Source organism: Haliotis cracherodii, unplaced genomic scaffold (genome assembly GCF_022045235.1).
Source record: "Haliotis cracherodii isolate W230 unplaced genomic scaffold, xgHalCrac1.p SCAF_6, whole genome shotgun sequence".
Taxonomy (NCBI): Eukaryota; Metazoa; Mollusca; class Gastropoda; order Lepetellida; family Haliotidae; genus Haliotis; species Haliotis cracherodii.
In genome coordinates, this window is record NW_027266319.1 from 33,261,568 (window position 1) to 33,288,569 (window position 27,002).

The 27,002-nt window shown below is 39.8% G+C and overlaps 2 protein-coding genes across 3 annotated transcripts in view; one reads left to right on the forward strand and one right to left on the reverse strand.

The window, feature by feature from the left end:
• The window catches only part of LOC139445176 (integrator complex subunit 13-like), a 444,879-nt gene that overhangs the window by 268,376 nt on the left and 149,501 nt on the right, over positions 1-27,002 (reverse strand). The gene's annotated exons all lie outside the window — the stretch shown is intronic.
• The window catches only part of LOC139445175 (FMRFamide-activated amiloride-sensitive sodium channel-like), a 315,161-nt gene that overhangs the window by 184,585 nt on the left and 103,574 nt on the right, over positions 1-27,002 (forward strand). The window contains exon 1 of one of the 2 annotated variants that reach the window (XM_071226297.1): positions 15,088-15,148. The exons of the other annotated variant lie outside the window; for it this stretch is intronic. The gene's annotated coding sequence lies outside the window, so the exon portion shown is untranslated. Of the gene's footprint in view, positions 1-15,087; positions 15,149-27,002 lie in introns of those variants that run through there. 2 annotated transcript variants of the gene reach the window in all.

A 27,002-nucleotide genomic window follows, 5' to 3' on the forward strand; every position in this document is an offset into this window, starting at 1 on the left:
CTGCAAGAGTACAAGCCTGACTTGATTGGGTAACAGATATAAAAAAAAATAATAAGTCAAACAATAGTGGTTCAGTCCATTTACATAAATAGGGATGAAACTGAGTTCCCAGTGGCCTACATTAACGTCTGTAAGCAAATTTGGATGTAGGCACAATGGGATGTAGGCATAACGGGATTGAACCCCATGGACATGCGCATGCTCTCAGTGGAATTGCACAATGCATGTGGTAATATTTTTATATGCCATGTCAATATGCAACATTTAAGCTAATGAATGCTTTGTCAATGATGTTGCGTATTGGCACACATACGCAGTCAAAGTTGCACCGATCACAGTTAAACCATCTGGATTTTCCGATTAACAATTCATTATCACAGTTTTGTTTGCTTGTCTGAAGATCAACGCCACACTATGACAGTGCTCTGTAAATACTCAAATGATAATTATAATGAGCAACATCCCATGCCATTGGAATACAATGACATACAGTCAACAAATTACGAAGCCTGACCACCGGATCCACTTCGTCGCTTCTTACAATCTCATTAAAATCAGATCTTAGTGCTCCTACTGCTAAACCTTGTCAACACCTTACCTATGTTATCCCACTCATATATGCAATTGTTGTTACTGTCAATTCTCCACCTACTATATATAGTCTGTACTAAGTCCCTCATTCAGTCTTGCTTGACAACGGTATAAGGATCTACGTCGCTTTTTACAGTATTGAAGAAGTTGTTATCCATAAAATCGTGTCTACCTTGTCATCCGTCAACTTCTAAGTAATGCCTATCACACAAATTACACTATCTGTCAGCAAATTTTTTCATGACATTTGTGAATAACTTTGTTGATTATCGCAATAGAGACAGTCTCACTGGCACCTGAACATAATTGATCGTCATTTCATAAGCAACAACTTCTAAAAAATCTAAATGACAAACGGCACCACATCAGGCCTTGGTTAACGACTGTGTCAAGTTTTATCATGGAAATGAATGAGACCGAGTCCACCCCCATGATCGTATATGGCAGGCGATCTTACTAGCTCCTCGCAGGGCTCTCCCATTCACAGAACTCTCTATACTATCACTGCCACCAGTCAAAGTCTGAATTCCCTACTGAGATAGGTGGCTACAACCATGCATGGAATTGAGCTTGCAGCCGACTGACAATTATGTTTACAAACAAGCAATGATTGTCGTGACGCCCAATAACCTTACCCCTGCTAAATTATTTTCTTTATTTGTCAATTTTAATTTCTATTTCATTACAACTATCACATCATTGATATAGTAAGCATGTAAGAGGGAAGTAGGTTGATTTTCCGTTTGTCTGCAATCTCGAACCAATCTGATCAAACAAACAAAAAGATGAATTCATCTGGGAAATATGGTCAGTCGTAAACCTTTTCAAAATTCACTATGATTGCATTCCCAAAGACATAAACAAAAAAATAAATGGGAAGGAGTTTGGCGATCTTATGACAAGGGAAGTGAACTCTCTCTTCCGCAAACAGTAGGTTTGCCCACGTCACGTCAGTGCAGTATTTCACCATGTCCGTAGAGTTCAAGGCATTAGTGTCCAAACCTTTATCATGGAACTATTTTTATCAGATCTTATGCAGAACTATATTTTGGGGGCAAAATGTCAGTCTATGTGTGTGGTGCCTACATTATAACAAAGTGGTAATTAGGCAAAAATGGTACTCAGACTCTGGTGTCCACAGAATCCAACTCTGCCCAGTGATTTGTCGCACCTTGGGCCAAATGACCAGTTGAACACAGAAAACAGCATAACATAAAAAATATAAGATAAAAAAAAACTTGGAAACTTGACCAGACTAAGGCCCTGGGCCCCATCCCACAAAGCATCCTCGCCACTAAGACGATCGTAAGCCTGTTGAAGTTAAGTATGGGAGTAACGATCACCTCAGTGCTAAGATCGTTTTGTGGAACAGGGCACTTTATAAAAATATAATGTGTTCGAAGAGAGATGGAATCCATATTCTGTGGCAACTTCAGACGTGTAATTCAAGGGAGATAATGATGATCATACCAAACTGTTACTAAGAAGGGAAATGAATACCCTTATAATGAGGATTCAGTCATGTTGACACAAAGAATTATCAAGTTCTTTCAACTGATTGATATGTCCATCTGACTAAGAGATAGGGGTACATACTTGAAGGAGCCCTCAGACAGACATCAACATCATGTGGAGGATTACAGTTTATTTTCAGCACAGTGCTGACATTCACTGAACAAAAGATTGCTTCTGAGACAGGGACTGAATTATATTTCTTCTTTTAAACACGTATTCTGTTTCTATATCTCTAGAATCAGATCAGTGACCATATCATATGATTCTATTACCATATAGGAATCTGGAGGACTATCAGAGGAATTTTTGACCATATCGTAGCAATCTGTGGCCATATCACAGGAATCTGTGACCATATCATGGGAATCTGTGACCATATCATGGGAATCTGTGACAATAACAGAGGAATATGTGACCATATCACAGGAATCTGTGTCCATATCAAAGGAATATGTGACCATATCACAGGAATATGTGACCATATCACAGGAATCTGTAACCATATCACAGGAATCTGTGACCATATCAGAGGAATCTGCGACCATATCACAGGAATCTGTGACCATATCACAGGAAAACATAACCATATCACAGGAATCTGTGACCATATCACAGGAATCTGTGACCATATCATGAGAACCTACAAGATGACTTCAGAAAGAGAAAGACTGTAATCCTAGTCCCCTGTTGAACAAAACAAGACATAATCAAAGTGGATGAAATCAACCATGAATGTTCACCAAACAAAAGTCTGCCCTGACAAGTGATTCAGGTCAGATGTGCTCTGTCATATACCATACATTGCCATCTATAAAGCGACTCCACCTATAAATCAAAATCAGTGCTAATTTATATACGCCATCACTAATGCGATCTGGAATGAAGCACATCACCAGCACATACACAATCCCTACATTTGCGCGCACACACACAAATTCTGTTCTTTTGAACTTCAAGTACCAGTATTATGCATAGAAAAAAATTACATTGTATTCATTGTATCCCTTCAGCAAATTCAGGTAAATGAACAAATGATAACAAACTTGCAAGGTCAATGCAAATTTGAAAATTGAGGTAGATGATTTACTACTAAAATTGTAATTATATGTCTGTTACTGTAGAAAACTTATTAGAGTAATCTTAGGTTAATGTGACTTACTACCAAGTGCTAGATTGTGACTATTACAGTATGTGTTAACTCCAGCAGACAAAAGAAAAAAGTGATATGGCTGCCATTATGACATCATGGCGTGGGTAGTTACGAGACCACTTGGCAGCGACTAATTGTGTGAATAACAGTGAAGAGGATTTCTGTTGAAAATCTGAAAATTTTAGTTAGTGTGATTGAAGCCAAAATACAGGATTTATGGCAGATATGTAACAGAGGTTGAAGTTTCATAAGAATTATTGCATTTCATGAGCTTCTAGGCATTCTTTTATATGCAGAGATAACTGTGTGTATTTTATCATAAACTATGCTGGAAACAGCAATCAGTTGTATACACCTATTCATCCTCATTTTTCGGTGATTTGGTTATTTGGTTACCCCAAAACATAACTTTAAAGAAATTTGATGCAATAATCGGAAGAATTGTTTCTGAAACTATTATTTCATCACGAATAATATATTCCAATATCATGTTATTTTAGTTGCATCTTTACTATATATATTCAAAATAGTAATAACCATTATAAGCGTAGCACTTTGGTACAGCTGAACGCTATTGCTGGAAATCTTTATGTATAGAACAATTTGACCAGTCACCATTGAGGCTCCCATGCCTGTGATTGCGAAAAACTTTATGGTGATATATAATAGTCAAACGACAGCAAATATGACTTTTAATGAGTCAAACTACGGCATTTATGATATTGGTATCCATTCTCTGTCAACTAAAGTTTGCTTCAAGGCATCAACAGCGGTAAGGTGACCATGGTTGCTGTAAATAACGGTGAGTTGTGTGATCTACCGATTGCTTCACACAGCATTTTTCCGAAATTAATGTAAAAATATTAAATGAAATTTTAAATAAAATTAATAGAACAGGCTACAAACATAAGTCCAGATAAACAATGAACACTTCTTATAACCAGACAGTGTAATTACATGATTAATTTATGTATGAATACAGTATGGATTTGTTGAGGTACCGGGTATTTCCAGTGTTACATGCTCACAGTAATGTCTTTGTGTTGGGGAGAAAAAACATCAAAACTCTTCAACCCTGTATACAGTGCAACCCCTTTGTAACCCGCTAGTTCAAGGTATGGTAAAACTTGCCTTGTACATGGCAGTATACGGTACTACTGCAGCAAATATCTATCACTTTCAATATATCTGTCAAAACCATACATAAACTTAACACAGACGAATACCACAAAGTTTCAGTCATTGTAGATTTGCATGCTTCACCTGCAGATCTTGATCCTGGGACAAGGAGAATGTCAAACCTGTAGGATGGTTTCATGATGTATGGTCTGATAAGATGCTGGTGACGAGGCATCCACTGCAGGAGTTAGAGTTACCTTGGTGAATTACAACAAACTTAGGAAAGTGCACATTCCACTCTTCAAGACGTGATGGCAGTCTGAGCAGTTCCAGGAACTACTGCCTGTGTCTGTGGCACCACCAATCATGACCCTGCAGTGGTTCCCTGTGCTTTCATGAGGCCTGTAATTACTGAGGACTGGTCTTCAGGTCAATCAGCAGTATGTTCCTCTGTGGATAGACGTATGTGCTGTGCTGTGAGTATACCATGATTGTTCATATGTTTAGTTTGATATATTGAACTTCTCACCTTCAGGCAAAGTACATGTACACGTATTAACTTGGTGATCTTCAATATATTTAAGTTTCATTTGGAAGCTGTGTAGAATCATGGGGTGAAGACTTGAGGTGATGGGGACCTTTCCTGATATGGTTTCCCGACAGGGGACAAGCATAGATTACTGGGGACTTGTTCTGGTCCAGGATTTGCTATGCAATGCCAACAGAGGGACAAGCATGAGGTACTGGGGAACTATTCTGACCCAGGATTTGCTATGCAACACCAATGGGGGGACAAGCAAGCTTGTCATAAGAGACGACAAACGGGATCGGGTGGTCAGGCTCCAGGCTTGGTTGATGCATGTCATCGTATCCAATTGCCTTGATCAATGCTCATGATATCAAACACTGGATTGTCTGGTCCAGACTCAATTATTTACAGACCACTCTCATACAGCTGGAATATAGCTGAGTGCTGCAATAATCAACTAACTAAAAAACAAACAAACATTACATGTTAACTGTTCAACATGGTATTATCACCATGATTTGGTACTCCCACAGATTCTTTAGCAGTTTGGGGTGGTCGGGTAGCCTGGTGGTTGAAGCGTACGCTCTTCACGCCAATTCGCTGTGCAGAGTGGCCCCCTTGGGCATGGGTTCAAAATCCGGTTCGCCCATATCAGCACCATACCCCTGCCTGAGGGTTTTACAAAGTGGTAAATGTCTTGAGACCTGCATCACTTCAGGCTTTCCTCACACATTAAGCTGACATGCCGCGATATAACCGTCATACTATTCATTACTGACTGCAGCAAAAGAAACATTACAAATGTGGTTTTTATGGTTTTTAGTTTGTTGAGTAATGCAGCACAGCAATATTCCACCTATATGACTGTGGTCTGTAAATAATCAAGTCTGGACCAGACAATCCAGTGATTGACATCATGAGCATCTATTCACGCAAATTGGATCGATGACATGCATCAACCAAGTCAGCGAGTCTGACCACCTGATCCCGTTAGTCGCCTCTTACGACAAGCTCACTTCAAGCAGCAAATGTAAATCACTTGTTAACCCAAAGAATTCACAAGTCCCTGACTTGATAAAATTAATATGAAAAATGAATATGATATGAGATTTGAACCTGTCAGTGAATATTGAGCACTGTAATCAGCCAGGCAACACTTTAGTATTTTGTGGTTGATGGATTCGTTGACTATAACCAATTAACACGGGTAGGTTAAAAATATATACATTTTTGTAGCTCAACAATTCAATGTAATAAGCGCCCTACTCTAATAAGCGATATTTGCTAATATATTGGCTAGTGAACAATCCCAATTAGCAGCCCTTCCGATTGATCAATGTATACAAGACTTATTTATTTGCATATAATATGCACACGTGTGTTATATGCACCCTTAATTACGGGCAATTCAATTCTGGAAAAACATATCTGTCATACATAAACATTTCAGGCTGTCAGCATAAACCATGAAATGTATCTTTCAACTCTGTTTTTTCTTCACCAAACTGATATTCTAATAAGAGCCCCTATTTCTAATTTTGAGAGCGCCCTGAGCGCTTATTACGTTGATTACGGTATATAACAGGTGGACTTCTTGGCATGATTGAGGCAACCGATATTAATGGTTTCTGTTGGGGTCACTTACTGATACATATGCAAATCAACTTCCAAGAAAATGTAATGATCATTTTCATTCCAGTAAAATACAACTGATGTTTCACAAGCATTGGAAAGCAAACAAAAGATCAAAATTTCTATTAATAGTCTATCAAATAAATTTAGAAAAAGTAAAAATGAATAATTCTGAATTTTATTGAAAATACATTTTGAACACATACATGCCTGAAAATAATTGATTAAGCTTTATATACTTTTAAAAGACTCTCCTGCATCTTGGCATGTTGAGCAAGATTAAACTTTCTTGAATGAGAAAGAGAAATTGGTTTCAGTGAGAAAGGTATATGTACAGGTATATATAAACTGTGTTTATAATGAACACGTTTATAATGAATTGGCGGATATAACAAACTGTTTTTTTGTCCCGGCCATTTGCTGCATATATGCTTATAATGAACTACGGTTATAACGAACTAAAATAAGTGGTCCCTTTGAGTTCGTTATAACCGTAGCTTACCGTATAGTCTTTGTATGATGTCACAGGGGAATGCTTGAAATTGCAGGAGCGTTATTGCAAATATTTTCTGCTGTGGATCTCCTTCAAGAGGTCAGGTTGGGGCTACATAAAGGGATGGAGGTTTGTGACGAACAAAAGAATTCAAAAACAGACATGGTCATTTGGCTGGTTTTCCTTTCTTGAAAAGGTTAATGTGGCCATGAATATCCTATGTTATTAGTTCATGTATCATCAACTTTGGAACATATAGCTAGAAACGAGACGAGAGCTGCAATGAAATGGACAGTGACTTATCTTGCTGTGACAATCAGTATGGTGCCCACATGACATTGTCACCATCAGCGGCACCATGGCGACTAGAATTCTTCAACAAGAGAAAGTGCAATATGCACCTGATATGACATCCATGTTACTTGAGGATTGACTGTGTATTTTCCCCGGTTCATTGAGGTATGAATTAAAAAACCGATGTGCAAACTATATGAATCTGCGTAATCAGCTTTCGGGATGCATGATGAATATATTTCTATGTATGTAACCAATCAGTGGACAAGCTTGGGACTTGATACACAAAAGCTGTGTTGAACTTGATAACATCTAAAATACATGCATGTAGATTTTGTTGCAGTACTGGAATATGTAGCTCATGAAATCTGAACAGCGGTCATAATATTTTCAGACATCATATCTTAATGATAAATACTTTGTAATGAATTGCACTTAATCAGTGTTGAAAATGATTTCCGTTAGGGATGGACTATTTATTATCATAGGGAGGCGTAACAGAAAGGAGAGAGATGGGGATTTTCTTGGAACAAAATATCTTGTTCCGGAAATCATATGAAGAAGATATTTGGCCCTAAGCTTTCCACTCAAAAAAGAAGATGAATGAGTATGGGTTTACGCCACTTTTAGCAATATTCCAGAAATATCAAGGTGGGGGGGACACCAGAAATGGGCTTCACACATTGTACATGTTTTGATTCAAACCCGGGTCATCAGCATGAAGAGCGAACACTTTAACCACTAGGCTACCTGACCGCCCCTCAAAAAAGAAGAAGAACTGTTTACTGCAAATGCTTGTTTTGAAAAATATGCTCTATCCACAACCCAATGGCAGCCATGACAGATTAGTTCATATTAATACTGAAAATAAATCTGTTGGTTCTGAAACATATCAAACCTTTTCCAAGTCCATATCACCTTACCAGGGAATGATACTTTGTTCAAAAACACTTAACATTACAAAATGGAAAAATATTGGTATCCTGATATATCCATGGATGACATTTAAAAATTATCTTGACATTTCAAGATGCAGCATAAGGACACATGGGCCTGAGAGAGCTTCAGTGTCTGGTGCAAGAAGGTATTGCAGCTTTCTATTTTGAAATAGACAACCAACTTAAAAATAGCTCTTTTGTGACCACAGTTACAACTGGACTCTGTCTTAAAAGTTTTGAACAGTATTCAAGTTGTATCAGCGTGTCAGTTTGATGTGGGAGAAAAGACGGAAGTGATGCAGGTCTTAGATATTTAAAACTTTAGAGAAACCAACGAGCACAGGTATGGTGCTGACAAACCTAGAAACATAATCAGGGTGAACTCGGATTTGAACCTACAATCAGAGCACATTGTGGCACCTTAGATGACTTTGAACAGTTGTTCAGTTACATCCTGATATGGGACAAGAGCCAATGCAGTAGAAGTGACGCAACTTGGAACAATAATTTTGGTTCATTATATACCAACTCTCAGACGTTCATGCGTCCATGACTATTGTACTTATCATGGGCGGCTACAGCTTTTTTTAAAAGGGGGGGTGCACAATTAAGATCTATTTATTGTCTTTGGTGGTAATTTATACAGAAATAAAGAATTTTTTCGAAATAAAAAGGGGGGTGCGCACCCCCCCTCTGTATCCGCCCATGCTTATATAGTGACGTGCATGCGTGTGTGTGTGTGTGTGTGTGTGTGTGTGTGTGTGGCTGCTTGTACTATGCCGATTTACAGTGCTAGCTCACTGAGATACCATGGCACAGTTTAACATGAATACCCCAATCAGTCACAGTATACTGACTCCGAGCCGACCAGTCCTTGTTTCAGCCCCTTAACGCTGAGCACCAGGCAGGGTAACAACAAATACCATCTTTTAACGTCTTTTGGTATGACGTGGTCGGGGATCGAACCAGGGACCTGCTGTACTCTGGACGAATGTTCTACCACTAGACCATGGAGGCGGCCTACCATCATGGAAAAACCCACAGGCGTGAGTGAGCATAGTGCTGACAAGCATGGATGCATAAATAGGCAAAAATGGAATCATCGGATGAGCCACTTGTGCCAGTTTAATGTGTGAGGAAAGCTAGAAAGGATGTAGCTCAGGGATGCTTACCACTTTGGAGAAACACATGAACTGGGGCATAATGTAGATGTAACATTTAGTCCCCCAAATAAAGTTACCTCAGTTAAAATATACCTACAAAATACAGTGATCCCACACTACAATGCTACCTTTGGGGTAAAAAAAATTGATGAGCATTAGAGACGATCAGCGGTTTAACTGAGGCAGAGTCGTAGGGGGGTAGATGACCAACAAAACAGAACATGCTCTGCCTGTACAATATATAATCCAAATGGTCTAGTTTCAAACCTTGCCGAAAGGCGGTTGGTATTTCGGAATGATATTTGGCTGGCCTATCCAGTCTATGCATAATCTAATCAAAATCGCGTGATGACATCAACATCTGGTTCGTGGAGAACATGGCTACCTCCATGCAGATTTTCTATCAAATGCAGGATTTGCAAAGCATGTTTACACTCAACTGGGTGTCGACAAATATTTTACAAACCATATCATGTTATTAATTAATATGCTCAAGTTATCTGATGCTCTTTGGGAGTTAAGACCCGTTTTGTTATAATACAGATCTTGATTTTGGATCAGATCGCCTTCACTGGGCGCTGCCATTTTGGCTGAAGCAAATGCAAGTGAGATCAGAGGTGGAATATGATTGGTCAATATTCCAGCAATACCAAGGCCAAGTCTGAGCTAGACAAACCAGTGACTGACATCATGTACATCGATCTAAACAATTAGGATACAATGACATGCATCAACCAAGTCAGCGAGCCTGACCACCCGATCCAGCATCTTACGGCAAGCACGGATCTTCAGCAACAGAGAGCAGGGTGCCCACAATGTTCAGGCCAAGTTATTAAGCTAAGGAACACACATTAGTTTAATTTAGATAGATTTTTCAAACAAAATATGCTCCAAAGTCTGTTGGATAGTGTATTATTACCGATTTAATGATTAAGTGATCAATAATCACTTTTCGTCCTACAAACAATCAGTTATCTAATCATAAGATCGATCAGTGCACCACAAAACACAAAAGAATGTTAATTCAAATCAATATGTCCTGGTCAAGACAAGACACAAATGCTTCATTCTTGTCCAAATATATCCAAATAGCCCATGTAAGTCTATAATAATGAGCAAGTCTAGATAACTGCAGTAACTGAAAATGAAGAGAGTCTCTGGGCTCCTTCTTATATATTTCATTAAGATAATATAACAACTGTTTGTTGTTTTTTCTGTAAGCTATGTTCATTTGAAAGACTAGGTGTTAGTCAAGCTTCATTCCAACAAGCTCCCATAACTGAAACATTGCACTTTGAACCTCCATACAGAGGTTGGTTGGTACTGGTTGGTACTGGTTGGTAATTGCTGTGAAGTTTGCCATTTGATTACTCTGAGCAAACTCTCCCCCATTTCTGCTTTAACATATGGGCTGATTCAATATGGCCAAATCAGCATCAAAAGATACAGAATGGAAGATGATGTTATATCTCTCCAAGACTCCACAGCAGGATTGGTGTGATGAGAATGAAACACAAACCAGTGTACTCTCCCTTGAATAAAAACTTTGGGACTCCTGATGGAGCAGTAGAAGTGCATTGCCCTTGCAACTGTGTTGAGATGCAGGGATGAGAATGGATATGTTCCTTTTCAGATGAAACATCTTGGCAATGGAGTGTGGTCCATACTTTGGGGGTGTTTATGGGGGAAGCCATCAGATTTTAACAAATTTATGGTCAATAAAATTTGCGGATCCGCGGAAGATTCTCATCCCTGGAGAAGGTCATGAACATGTAACGGGAAAAATTAGACATAATTTTATCTGTGGAACATTGTTTTAAGGGTCGGTAAACTTGCTTGCATTGGACCTTCTAAAATGCCCCGTTGAAACACTGCTCTAAATTCTGAGTACAATTTATATTAGATGCTTGGAGGCAAAATATTTGCATTGAGACAAAATCAATATCCATCATTTCGAGATCCTGATATGTGCACTGAAATAGCATTGATTAATACAAAGTAATATATGCAACAAATACAACTGCACATATAGGCAATAAAGTTATTATATAAAACGCTATCTCTTTCAATGCTATATTGAATATCATTCCACTGTGCACGTAGTCAGTGAGTTAAGAGAGCTTTGAACAGTTTTCCAGTATGAATACGTGACACTTATTATGCATAACAACTTCTTGCTCCTTCATCAGGTTAGCCTGAGTTAGTACACAGAGTTAACTATATATACATGATGATATTTACGCAATACCTGTGTACACTTTGGGGATTAGTTGTCTAAGGGACCGCAATTCTCTGTACAGAATTGCGTCCCTTGGGCACACCAGAAATATACGATTGTGTGTTCAAATACTGGTTTGCCCCGATTATGTTTCTATTTTTGCTTTACCATACCCATGCTCATGGGTTTCACCAAAGTTGTAAACATCTGAGACCTGCATCACTTCAGGCTTTCCTCCCACATTAAGCTGACACCCTGTGACACAACTGTTCAAAATGGCACTGAACCCAGCTCACTCACTCACCACTGAGGGGGCACAAGTGGCCCAGTCGTCTAAGGCGCCGCGATTCGATGTGCAGAGTTGCGCCCTTGGGCATGCCAGAAACCTATGATTGTGGGTTCGAATCCTGGTTCGCCCCAATTATGTTTCTAGGTTTGTCAGTACCATACCCGTGCTCGTGGGTTTCATGAAGTAGTAAATGTCTGAGACCTGCATCACTTCGGGCTTTCCTCCCACATTAAGCTGGCACGCTGAGATATGACTGGAATACTGTTAAAAGCAGCGTTAAACCCAACTCACTCACTCACTCACTCACTTGCCACTGTGTCTCTCTATCCACAGCTACAAGACTCTCGACCAAATTTCAATGACATATTTTTTCGGTCAATTTGCAAAGATTCAGGAGGAAATAGAACATCCAAATTTGTTGAATTGAGGTTGGTTAATTCTGGAAATAAAAATCAAACAAAAACACAAACAGAATATATTAGAAGCAACCATATTTTCACCCATGCAAACGTAAGGCGGATACATCAATGAACGAGGAACAAGGCGTGACACATGGACAGCCAATCAAGTTTGATGGAAACTCAAAGGTTATGGCGTATATCAACCTAACAGGCAATAATTTCATTTATTACAATACCCATGAAGATTCCGCGGTGGAATAGGTCTTCAGCAACCCATGCTTGCCATAAAAGGCGACTATGCTTGTCGCAAGAGGCGACTAACGGGATCGGGTGGTCAGGCTCACTGACTTGGTTGATGCATGTCATCGTATCCCAATTGCGTAGGTCGATGCTCATGATATCAATCACTGGATTGTATGATTACAACATGAACACATACTGAAAATGTGCAACAGACTGAGTAGATAATTCCTCTTTACAAGATACTATATGAAACTATACATTCCTTATTGCAACAAACTCCACAGAGTACAAATTAAAACCAAGATGGAACCACCTCAAAGATCAACAGTGCAAAAAAGAAAATGGAAATGTTATTACTCATAAAAACTAACAAGGACAATATCTCAAATTCCTGTACAGAAAACAGACTACCTATAACGGGATGCTTGTCCGCTGTATCTCCGTCCCGTAATCACACCATCGCTCATGTTTGTATCTCCCAACTGAAGAGTTCTCAATTGTACCACGGTTCCAATTAGTGTGTTAGCATAGCCAGCAGGTAAACAAACTGGGGCTCAACTTTACGCATTCATGTCATTTAAGAGCAGAGAAAAGGCTTAGAACAAATAGACAATTTTGTGAAAAGGACTCTCTGGTTCACCATCTCACTTTGTTTCTGTGCCATCATTCAACTAATTAGGGTGTGAAAGTAATCTCCCATATCTTCAAAGCTATCTTCCTGGAGACATTATTTACATGACAATTCTGTTACAACTGGTAATTTACCATGACGATTAGCAGTGGTGTATTACTTTTGCAAAGATGCTTTCAAAAAGTTTCCAAATGTCAGACTTCACTACCTTAATACATGCCTACATGTTAACAGGCCTGCACCATGCTACTGGTGAGTGAGTGAGTGAGTGAGTGATTGAGTGAGTGAGTGAGTGAGTGAGTGAGTGAGTGAGTGATAGAGTGTGTGAGTGAGTGACTGAGTGAGAGAGTGTGTAAGCGAGTGAGTCTGAGTGAGCTTGTGAGTGTTTTGTTTGCTTCACTCAGCATTATTCCAGCAACGGCCGTATGTAAATATGTATGCAATATAGACTGCTTTTAGTATAACCATGCACTCCATCAGGTGAGTGAGTGAGTGAGTGAGTGAGTGAGTGAGTGAGTGAGTGAGTGAGTGAGTGAGTGAGTGTTACACATCTAGACTTTAAGTTATTTCCATTACACTTATGTTCGAAAATGACAGAAACTTTGAGGGTGTCGCTCATTTTTTCAACGCCAATATTCACAATAAAACCTTCCCTGATTTTGTACAGATATAAGGTTTGTGAGTAAGGCTGAACTAACGTACTTCCGTGTTTTAACGAATTGTCTTGTACATGATGCCAATATGGAGCAAAGAAAGAATTTATGTGACCTAAAAAAGCCAAGATTTTTCTCCAGTTTGCAAAGAATAAAGCTTCAAATACTGATTCTGACCACTACAAATACTCATGCTCTAATCTTGTTTGTAAAATTTGTGCCTTAAATAATATGTATACTACTCAAAAGATGTTAAAGAAGACACGATTCTTTCAAATTACTAAAGTTCATCTGTCATGCCATGACAATTTGATAGGAATTTCTTAGAAGTTGATGGATGACAAGGTAGACACAATTTACACACAGATTATGTATAACAATTTCTTTATCATACTATTCTTTAAAAAAATTAAGTTGTTTTCCATAAATTGTGTCTGCTTTGTCAGTTGTTATTCATAAATTTTGTCTGCTTTGTCAAGCATAAAAAAAAGTTGTTATTCATAAATTTTGTCTACTTTGTCAAGCATAAAAAAAATGTTATTCATAAATTTTGTCTACTTTGTCATGGATAATGAAGAAGTTGTTCTCCATACATCATGTCTACTTTGTCACGCCATGGCAGATTAATGAGTGATATAAAAGAATCAGGTGTTCTTTAACTTCTTTTGAGTAGTATACATAACCTCAATCAGCATGTTGACTTCAACTCCTCTGGAAGAAGTAGCCCCTGCTGTACAGTAAGGAGAAGACATCATCTCCTGGTATCATTATACCTGTGTAGCATTGCCAGGTTTATTTGCTCTGTGCTAATTCCTTGATCCTCCCTTCATTAACAACCACATAAAATGTTCAAAGTTCTCTGAATCCACGAGCAAAGTATCCTGAAATCATTCCTCCTGCCTAACAATTAGCTGGCTGTGTGATCGAGCATGTCTCTCAACAGCATCTCATAACTACCCTCGTCATCTATGCTCCCAATCACCGATAATTGATCTAAGCGTGTTTAAGTGATCAGCTAGCTTCTCGTGTTACCCCTCCCTGCTCCCGGAATCCTCTTCCGCATCCCCCATCACGCATCCCCCTGCCTGTCTCTGGCCGGCTTACCCTCATTGTGGAGTTCTCAATGACTTGGGCCATCGCCCACTGTAGAACTCATTTCTCAACCCCCTACATTTCAAAATAACTTTTAATTTGAGAGAAAGTTGGAATCAATGGATTGGCTGTACGATCTATGAGCCGTGGTATGAACATGTCGCGGGCTTTACATGTGGAGCGAAGAAGACGAAGGGGTGAGTTATCTTTATGCTCGTTTTCTTTCAAAACAAAATGTTGACATTTGTTTACCCTGGGGCTCTAATTGGTTACATTTCAATCAATAATGATACCTATTTGTGCTAATCAAGTGTGAAACTGGAAGATGAGATCAACTTTTTCAACTAACAGTTACAACTTAGCACAACAGCAATAAAACATTTGTAGGAAACTTTCTTCAACAAAATCACAACTTTTTTTCATATGCGCTTCTTAACCAACTTTTCCTGGAATCAAAGAGGATCAAATTTACTGTTATTCTTATTTAGTAAATGGTTACAGGACTCAAATCCTAGAACAACTTGAGGAGACACAATTCAATAAGCAGTTACATCTAAATTAGTCAACAGATCACTTCAGAATGGTCATTCATGTACCATAATCACTGTATTTAGCGCTCTTCAAATAAACACCACCTGACCAAATTCTTAGCCAATATGCAAGTAATCTTTAAAAGTGTCCCATATCTTTGTACCACCCCAAAAACTAAAATAACTTCGATAGGTTGCAGATTTTTTCCTTTGATGTTTGCATTAAGAAATTATCGACGTAAAGATGTGTAGGATTGTTTACTAACTCAACACAGGAGCAACACAAAATGTACGTCAGTGTGATTGCTATTCTCGTTATCGTCAATATAATTGTCAACGCCAGTCAACCAGTGTCAACCATTGACACAGATTCCATTAGCCATGAAAGGAAAAAGAGCAGAGACAATGATAAGAATGTAAGAAATACAATTGAAGCTGTCAGTCACCTTGTGGAGTGACCTATGATTCCAAATGTTCAGTTTCATCACCATGTGATATTGAAGTTTCATCCTGCTTGATATGTGACATCAAAAGAGAGTAACATCACTGGGTTTGGAGAAAAAACAACAGGTCAGCCAGTGAGACTGGTGGCCATGGTAGTGAGTGATTGAGTATGGTTTTACGCCCCTTTTAGCAATATTCCAGCAATATTCCAGCAATATCATGTCGGGGGACATCAGAAATGGGCTTCACACATTGTACCCATGTCGGGAATAGAACCCCGGTCTTCGGAAGATGAGCGAACGCTTTAACCACTAGGCTACCCGACCAGCCCGGTGGCCATGGTAACCAAAGGAACAATGTGTTGTGTGTAGTTCTCCTTTAATATTGTTAAATTCCATTCTTTCTCTGTCAAGTGTGTTCCCTAAGCACTGATTCCACTATGGAGAGAAAAAGAAGAAAAAGAAGATCGGAAATTTGTTTTTTCCCCCACAATTTCATGGTCCATATCCCACTAACATGTCATCATATAATTTTCTTTTGAAATATGCATCCTTCCCAATTCCTCACTGATTCAATAAGTACAATTTAACCATGGAGAAAAGCTAATTTCATTCCAAGAGCTCACTCAAACGAAACTGCAAGCAGATTACGGCACGTCTTTTATTAACAGACGCAAGAGAGCACACACATCGACCACCTGCTGACAGAACTTTTTGATGTCAGCGTAGGGTTATGATCTCAAGGTGTAAAGTGGCCAATTTATTACTACTCCCACCACTGCTTACAAAGATTGTTGACCTGGCATTCAACACGTTATAACCTCTGCTGTCTTATTAGGAAACTTTTTCTAGTCTTCTGTGAAACACTCCAAGGAATGTTCACAAAAAATGGCTTGGAAACAATGGAAGCAAGGATGTCTTTGGCTTAGACATGGTATCTGTGAAATGTCTCTATCTCTTGAAGGAGGTGTCGGTCAGATGTCTGATTGACTTCAGTTTTCAGGGGAAAGGGATATTGAAATGACAGCAATGTCAGGAAGAGGTCTACAATTTAGAGAGGGGTGTCTGGAGAAAGTCCTGATGGTAGAGATGCATGATGGCTGTGGGATGTGTGTCTTAGATATGTCAGTGAAGGTGTCTGCAAAAAACATATTTGTCTTAGTGTCGATTGTGCTTGTAAGAAGTTTTTGTGTTAATGTGAGTGAGGGAGTTTTACACCTCTTTTTGGAATATTCCTGCATCTATATTTCGACAACAGAAACATCCGATCAATCATTATCCCATCTCAATTTCAAAACAGACCTGCAGATAATTTGTATGTTTTTCTACCAGATGGTGGCTGCATGGCCAGTCAAATAGCTATAATTTGTTTTACATAACTGTTCAGAATTGTATATTACCTCTGAATATTTCCAATATGACAACAAACACTTTGTTGGATCTCACGGATAAAATCCTATATACACAGATGAGGTGAAGTGAAATGGGGTTTAACACTGCATTTATTTTGAGATGTGCACATGCGTGTGTCTGCCTGTACAGTCCAGACTAATGCTGGTCTCATAGTGCTTGTCCACTGAGATACCATGCCTCAGTTTAACATGAATACTCCAGTCCTTGTTTTATCCCTTAATGCCAAGCGTCAGACAGGGTAACAACAAGTACCACTTTTAATGTCTTCTGGTGTGACCCATCCAGGGACCGAACCACCAACCTTCCATTCTCCAGGCAGATGCTACATCACTAGACCACGGAAGCAGTTGTGTTTAAACAGACATGTTTTAGTTTCTAAGATGGCAGCAATGTATTAAACTTACCACATCTGTCCATGAAGCCATTGTTTGCGATGTTAAACTCAAAACTTGGATTCCTGTGAACAGACGAAACAACTTTAAGAAAAAACATATCAACACAACAACAAGAATTGCCAAAAGGTATGTTCATACGCAAGGAACAGATGTTTTACAGAGAAGCACAACTGAAACATTTGTTCAGTTCTTAAAGCCATACAGGAATTAATTGATGTTGGAACGCATAGTAGCTATTAGTGTCTGTATCAATTGATTTTATGAAACAAATGTGACTCCATATTGATTTTCTCTGATACCAAATTGCTACAAAGCTCCCATGTTATAACCTTGATATTTTGAAAGATGCTATTTTGATCTTGTCAAGGCAGTTAACAGGTAGTTCCAAGAATAGTTGCTGTAGGAGTGTTTCTGGCAGCGCCATGTCTCCTGAAACACACATCAACAGGTGTGAAGAACTCAGCTCCCCATTTGATACATACAATCTCTCATGTCATCAAAACAAAACGTCTCAAGCCATTATTGGTTTACAAATACGCTTTTGTGACAATTTTTCAATACCTCCAACTCTAATGGTATATATTAAATATAAAATTTACATGAAATATCACTCAAATTAGTAAGTGCTGAAAAGAGAATTCATTACGAAATACTAAAATACAGTAAACTACGGTTATAACGAACTGAAAGACACCACAATGTTTAGTTCGTTACAACCGTAGCGTGTTATAAGCATGTATACAGCATATATACAGCAAATGGCCGGGACCAAAAAAACAGTTTGTTATATCCGTCAGTTTGTTAATTGCATGTTCTTTATAAACAGTTTATTGTACATCAAAATGTTTACTGCATAGTTTGCAGCGATGTAGACCAATAAAGAGTTACGTCTGCGCGTTCATTTAGGTAGGAAAATGGAGACATCCATGTGCCTTGTGACAATTTCTCTTTTTTGGACCATCGAGTAGAATAGGTCTTCAGCAACCCATGCTTGCCATAAAAGGCGACTATGCTTGTCGCAAGAGGCGACTAACGGGATCAGGTGGTCAGGTTCGCAGCGCCATGTGACCTAGGTCACTTCTAAGTCATCCCGGGGACTCCAAAGTGTCCTTGTCACCCTAACTTGCTCTAAGTCCACCTAGGTCACTTCTAAGTCATCCCGGGGAGGTCGGGTAGCCTAGTGGTTAAAGCGTTCGCTCATCACGCGGAAGTCCCGTGTTCGATTCCCGACATGGGTACAATGTGTGAAGCCCATTTCTGGTTTTCATCCGCAGTGATATTACTGGAATATTGCTAAAAGCGGCATAAAACCATACTCACTCACTCTAAGTCATCCCTAAGTTGTCCTGTCACAACTAATTCGTCCATCAGTTCTCCCATTAGCTGTGATCACTTTGTTGGGGATGAATAGGTCCCACCTGCCTCCGTTTGCCTTAAGGGCCAACTGTCACCCCTGATTCGTCCATAACAAACAAACATGAACACGATGATGATCGTGTTCGGGTAACAAACAAACCAATCATGCATTCATCCAGCTTGGGAATGCATGTGTTATGAGAGTTTAGTTCTGTTTTGTATTATCAGACTTATCAAAATATTGGTCCAGTTGTACAAGTTCTGTTGGTTCTCACTATCAAATGAATCTTGGGGGACAGGAGTTGCAGATTATAACAGTTTGTCTTGATGGTAAATATGACGACTAAATGTTTGAGTAATTGTTTGTTTGTTGTTATATGGTAAAAGCCTGTAACTAACCAGTCAGGACCAGACAATCCAGTGGTCGATATTATGAGCAAAAATCCCCCCATCCATGCTTGCTGGGGACCATTTTAAATCTGGAATCCAAATGAGACGAGTAAAAGTCTATGTGTCTGGATGGTAAATATGGAGGCCCTGTTTGAGTTATAGCCTGTGTCTGGATGCTTAAAAATGGAAGCCATGTTTGAGTTATAGTCTGTGTGTCTGGCTGTAACAATGGCAGATATATGATGGAAGGTTAGCGTGATGCTTACTGGACTACAGCTGTTCACAGCATGGAAATATCTTCTACTTGTGGCAATGCATCAAGAGCTCAATACAGGTCAACACAAACGCCCTTGTCCATTTGAAGAGTCATATATCCATGCCATGGTAGTGCAATACAGGCATGTCAGCCATTATTTCACATTACTTTCCACCATTGATGTCATAGGCTGTGAGAAGTTAATTATTTGGAACAGTTATCATATTTACTTTTGAATTTAATAATCTGTTGGCCTCGCTTTTACCTTCTCCTCAATTGAACAAAATCAGGTTAAAGAACAGTGACCTTGACCTCAATCAAAGGTGAAGGCTTGGAGCAGGAATAACAGTGTTGTGTCCTTATTGTTACGATCATAGGATCCTGCACTCATAAGGGGCACAACTCTGCACAGCAAATTACAGCACTTGAGATGACTGGGCCACTCATGCCCCCACATAGCTTGAATCTAGTTTATATGTTTATTTACACATGTAACTCAAAATATGGACATGAGTATACTTATTTCTAAGCCAAGACTGCTGGTAAATATGCTTACTTTATCAATTATTCAATTGGCAACTGAATGTCTGGATCTAAAAACTATGAAAACATAGATTAAGATTGGAATCTGATAAGAATCTTCTGACGCCTGTGGTTCACATCTAGATACTTGGAAATTCACTTTGATAGACTTAGGGATAAAAATCTCCCTGGTGATGAGTATATTTACAAAGGATATCAAAAGCATATGTAAGATGTATGCAAGAAGATGATTGGTTTATTCTGGATAAACATAACGGACCAATTCCAAGAAAGTTCAGTTTCATGTATACTGAACAAATAAAGTAAGGGATCATGAATATTTCGGGGAATTTTTTATGAAATTGTGTGCTCTGTCTTCACTTCAAAAATATATCAAAAGATATATATTTAAGATCCTAACTTTTATTGTTCAGAATCTATACTTGAATTCACCCATGCAAAACCATCTTGAATTGCTGGAAGGCCTATACAAAGAGGGACTTGGTTCTGAGAAGCTGAATGACCCAAATTAAAGGTGCTGACCGAAACTAATTTTCAGTTCATGAAAAAACATGCACCACGCATGAAATAAATTACATCAAACACAGCAAACCCTACAGAAGTTCTCCCTCATTGTTGAGGATGAAAGAATAAATGAAAAATAAAACACTACAAAGCCAACCCACCTCCCTTATTTTGAAATTATATGTAATTGGAAGAATATTAGCCCTTTAAGACATTTAAGAAGCTGCGGGGGGCACAGGGGGCACGGGAGGCCCAGTCATCAAAGGCGCTGCAATTCGCTGCGCAGAGCTGCGTCCTTTGGGCACGCCAGGAACCTATGATTGTGGGTTCGAATCCTGGTTCACCCCGATTATGTTTCTAAGTTTGTCAGCACCATACCCGTGCTCGTGGGTTTGACTGAAGTGGTAAATGTCTGAGACCTGCATCACTTCGGGCTTTCCTCCCACATTAAGCTGACATGCCGTGATATAACCGGAATACTGTTAGAAACGGCGTTAAACCCATCTCAGCTCACTCACTTTGAGAAGCTGCTGACTTCATGAAATCTTTGATTTACAATAAATTAATAAAATAACCCACTGAAATCTTTTCTTACAGCCATACAAAAGAAGACACCTTGAAATATATGTGCACAGAAACATTAGCTTACATTTATACATAGAATTCGTAATGAAATAGCAACCATCAGCTGTGACTGACAGCAATAGCAGAAAGATTATAGGTGATAAAACATACTGTGTTTTCACTGTTGAGCTAGATTACCTGTTGGAATCTCACATGTTGTTCAACATGTTGAACATGTTGAGTACCGACAGTGATTGAAAAAGAAATATTTTTCTTTGACTAACAGCTTCTGTGGTGATGTGGCTTGTGACAAACAGAGGTGGTTATTATGATTTTAGAAACTGAATTTGAATACTGGATATACCGTAATCGACATAATAAGCGCCCAGGGCGCTCTCAAAATTAGAAATAGGGGGCTCTTATTAGAATATTATTTTGGTGAAAAACAACAGAGTTGAAAGATCATAAATTTCATGGTTTATGCTGACAGCCTGAAATGTTTATAAACGACAGATATATTTTTCCAGAATTTAATTTCCCATAAGTATGGCACTAAACTATGGATGCATATAACACACGTATTATACACAAATATATAAGTCTTTTGTACATTGATCAATCGGAAGGGGTGCTAGTTGTGATTGTTTACAAGCCAATATATTGGCAAATGTCGCAGTGGGCGCTTATTAGAGCGGGGCGTTTATTACATCGAATACGGTACCATCATGTTCTAACCCAATCTATTCAGACAGTGAAATGAAATAGAAATTCAAATTGACAAACAAACAAAACAATCTAGCTGGGGGGGGGGGGGTTGGGGAGAGTGTATGGTGTCATAACAGTCATCATTTGCACATAAACATCACGGTTAGTGTTGCGAGTTACTCCATGTAACTCCATGCATGGTTTTAGGCTGTTAAGTACAGTGGGAAGCAGTGATAGTATAGAGAGTTCTGATTTTGGTTGGTTGGTTGGTTACATGTGTTACATGACTTTCATTGACTCAGAAAAAGTGCGCAACTTTTTGCATCGAAGGGGAGCATAAGGGATTTATTCTCCCGCTGAGAAATTTAATTCCCTTCAAGGCAGGATACACAGTATTTATAAAGGTCACTGACATTCTGACATGTAGGAATAATCATGTATTTTGTGACAATATATTATAATTTATGGTCAGTGTAACAGAAAAACTGTCATAGGCAAATGATGTCTCCAGCATCTTGTGTTCCTCATGGCGGGGTATAAGGGATTTATTCTCCTGCTGAGAAATTTATTTCCCTTCAAGGCAGGATACACAGTATTTTATCAAGGTCACGTGATGCATCATTCTGACATGGAGGTATCATAATGTATTTTGTGACAATTTATTATAATTTATGCTCAATGTAACAGAAAAACTGTCATAGACAAATGATGAGGCCATTTTAATCTCGTCACAGAACAACTTTGATTCCCTAGACTCAAGTTACGGTCCCACATTTAATGTCCCACCATGTCAGTAATCTTCTCATCCGAAGAGAATGCTGGAGATTTTCTATCATTATGAAATATTTGCACACAAGGAAACAGTTAACTACTAGCATGAATGATATACGGAAACTATATATCGACTGTTTGTGGATGTAAAGTGTCTTGGAGGAGATGCATCGAGACAATGCCATGTTTCAGGGATGTAATCGAGGGGTTATTGAAGCTCAGAGAATCTGACGCAACTGAGTATACTCAGAGCATGTGTTATGGAGATAGTCGGCACTGAATCAGAGCTCTTTGGAAAAGCATGGGTGTATTTCATGATCCCAAGTTAGCATTAAGTGCTATATGTATGCCAAAATAATGCCAAATATATGCAATTGGTAGTCATGTCATTTATATTGAAAACATACGTGAGACTGTTAAGGGTAACACCACAATTAGCTATAAACAATCGACTGACAAGCTGGTTTTAGAAACAGGTGAATCTTACACACAATTAATTACATGAAGGAAGCACCATTCATCAGTCAGCTTCCCTCTACATTAGCCATAGCCCACATCTCGCTCTGAATCAAGAGTTGACAGCAGAAAATGTGCAAAAGTCTACAATAAAAGCTTCTTTATTTTGTTACAAAGCTAATAAACATAAGAAATATTTAATGTTGCAATGAAGCCTGGACGTATCTCTTGATATCTCGTCATCTCAGTCAATCGTAGCTGCATCAGTTGAGCTGTGTGATGCTCTTCAGCATCAGGATCAGTTTACATGGGTTCCATCGCCGCCAATAAGTGACAGATACATGGAAAACGTAAGCGCCGTTTCGCTGCCAGAATTTGTCTGCAAACTTCGGAGTAAAATGCATTCTATGTTTACATACATTACACCGGGGAACGAACGACAAAAGCCGAAGACTACTATTGTGAGGACAAATGCGATAAGAAGGTAAGCTTCGAACTACTGTGTCTAATACCACTGCATGTGACAGTAATGTGTGATGGATTGTTTCGTTATCTGATGAGCGTTAACAGCTACCTGTGATAATGTCCACTGGAGGATGGCTGGTTGAAACTTAACAAGAGATGTCCTATTAGCATTATCAGAATAGATCAATTCTCTTCATGGAAGTTTTAGAGAAGAGATAAAATATTGGTTTGGATATTTTCAGTTATTGCATAAATATGTAAATGATACATCTGCCATGACACCATGACAGTGTATCATTGTATATAATGCTAAGATGTGGAAGATATAAGTTTTATATCACAATAAAGCATGTCATACTGCACACATCAAAGTGTAAGGTAACTAACACACGGTCCATGTAATAGGTTATGAATAATGTCATATTAAAATATCTAGTTTGTATCGAGGAACTCACATTTACCTAGAGCTGAGAAGGGGATGGGAATGGGCTGTATGAGCTGAGAAAGTGGATGGGCATGGTTTCTATGAGCTGAGAAGGGGACGGGCATAGGCTCTATGAGCTGAGAAGGATATGGCATGGGCTCAAAGAGCTGAGAAGCGGATGGGCATGGGCTGTATGAGCTGAGAAGGGGATGGGCATGGGCTGTATGAGCTGAGAAGGGGATGGGCATGGTCTGATTGAGCTAAGAAGAGGATGGGCATGGGCTGTATGAGCTGAGAAGGGGACGAGCATCAAATAGAGAGGACCGTTTTATTAAATATATGCTCTTGGGTCTTCATAAACATTAAGTGTAAGGCTAAATGTGATGACATTTTCAAATATCTGATCATATGAAAATTACAGTGTATAGGTGTATAGGAAGTGTGTTCATACAGGATGCTGTTGGCTTTGTATAGCTCACTTTGTTCTAGCCAGTGAAATCTATTTACATGAAAAGAATATTGTCCATACACATTTGGTTTGGAGAGAGATTTTATTGATTTAATTTCTTAAAATGCACATCTTGCATATCAAACTTGTAGTGTTTGATCTGCTGGCGTTTAGAAGTACATTACAACTAATGGTAATTGGATATTTTAGTTTGTGCAACAACAACAGTACTTACGCGTTCATATTTAATATACCTATTACAGGTCAATCACCTCATTACGTTTATATTCAACACGATTTCTGAACTCTGTCGTCCGAACGTGTTGTTTATGCCGTCTGGATCATGTTACAGTAATTACATCCCACAATGCACTTCTAAACAGTCTGCGCATGCCCAGTAAGACGGACATGACGTCACAGTGTTTACCTTTATTAACCCTGCAGCCCCGCACGAGGCTACTTTCTACATTGTCGTAAGCCACTCAACTGCGTTAATCTCATCTGCTTCGGTGCTAAATCACGAGTCCAGTCAAGCCATCCGATCTCAGGTTTTGCGATACGCAGCGAACCAAGATTAATAATGGCGGAGCGGAGACATAGACGAGCCAGAAGTCAGCGCAATCGGGTTAATGTTCTCGACTCCGCACAGCCTGAAGAAAATCCGGATAGCCTCGAACCCCGCGCCATTGCTGCCAGTGCCAGCCGTACTACAGGGACAATCAGCAGTCAACCGTATCTGACCGTGGCCCAGCTACGCAAACAACTGGCAGAGCGAGGCGTGAGGGTTCCAAATAATTGGCCTAGGAAAAGCTTGTTGCAGCTGTTCCAAGAAAACCAACAACAACGGCCAGCAGCAGCGACGGTGACCTCGTCGGACAGCTACGACCCGAGTGCCATTTTGTCTCCGGCGGCCACACGGCCGGGGGTGGTCGAAGCCAGCATACAGCACAGGAACCCAGATGCCCTCGTTAGCGGGACCACGCTACCTTACAGCGTTGTTTCGGACTTCAGGGACGATGTTACCAATTCCGTGTCACCTGTTAGTGTTGCCAGTCTACAACGCGAACTTGCAGAGCTGAAACACATGATAGCCAACATGACCAGCCATAACGCAGTGACCACCGAGTACGCAGCTACAAGCCTACCGGATCAACTCAGCCATGATGTGCCGTCAGACTCGTTGCCCCACATCCACACAGTCGCGCCGGCGCTCAAGAAGAAGATTAAAGACGGCAAGTACTGTAACCTGGCCTTGCTATTGATACCTAATCAAGACACGCTAGACGCTAGAATGGCCGAGTACGATGGCAATGTGTATCATTTAAAGGAGGATGCTAGGCTAAATCGCACTCTTACACTAGCAGAATTTATACAGGCCTTTGGCATTTACAAGGACATTCTGTGTGACATCAATAACGCCAAACGGAAACAATTGGATGGACACGAGCAAACTGTCATCGAACTGGCTACGTTGTATGGGGGCTCTGCGCACTACGACTACCACAAGTTATTTGCTGCCAGAGTGGCGTCCTACGCAGAACAAGGTTGCAGCATTCGCTGGGATATGAGGGACACACGTCTGTACGGGCTGTGTTCTTCGGGGCGCCGTTCCAGATCGTGTGCAATTTGCCACAGCATCACCCATGGTACAGACTTGTGTCCTGAGCGACGTACTGATACAGTTAGGCCTACCCCGTTCTCGGACCGAAGTGGCAGCTCCGACAGGATGGGGGCGACGGACAAAAACGACACCAGGGGACGACCTAGAGTTAGGTCAAACGGAAGGGAGGTCTGCAATAATTTCAATCACCAGGGCTGTGTGAGAGTGAACTGTGCATACCTTCATGTATGTCTCAATTGTCATGCCCCAAACCACGGACAGGCAACTTGCGCCAAGGCTCCCAAATCGAGACGGGACAACCAAGTTTGACTAACTTTCCCGGATATAACCGGAGAAGAGGACGCAGGCACCTTAACAGTACAACTCACTCCCATCAACGTTCAGGCTATACAGGCAGAACTCGCCTCTCATCCCCATCCTCCATTTGCTACATATCTCGTCAACGGCTTGCAACATGGATTCGACCCCTTAATGTCGGAGGTTCCACAGTCAACAACGGAATGTAACAACAATCGTAGTGCTACATTGGATCCCATAGTTGTGACTAAGGCAGTGCAAACAGAAGTTGTTAAAGGATACGTTATCGGACCTTTCCAGCGGGCTCCATACCCTGTGTACAGAATTAACCCCTTAGGAGTTGCCACGGGCAAGTACTCGGGCAAGAAGAGGCTAATCCTTGATCTGTCAGCCCCTCATAACTTGGAACACACCGCAAGTATCAATGATCTCATTAGTAAAGAATCTGCTTCACTCTCGTATGTGACCAT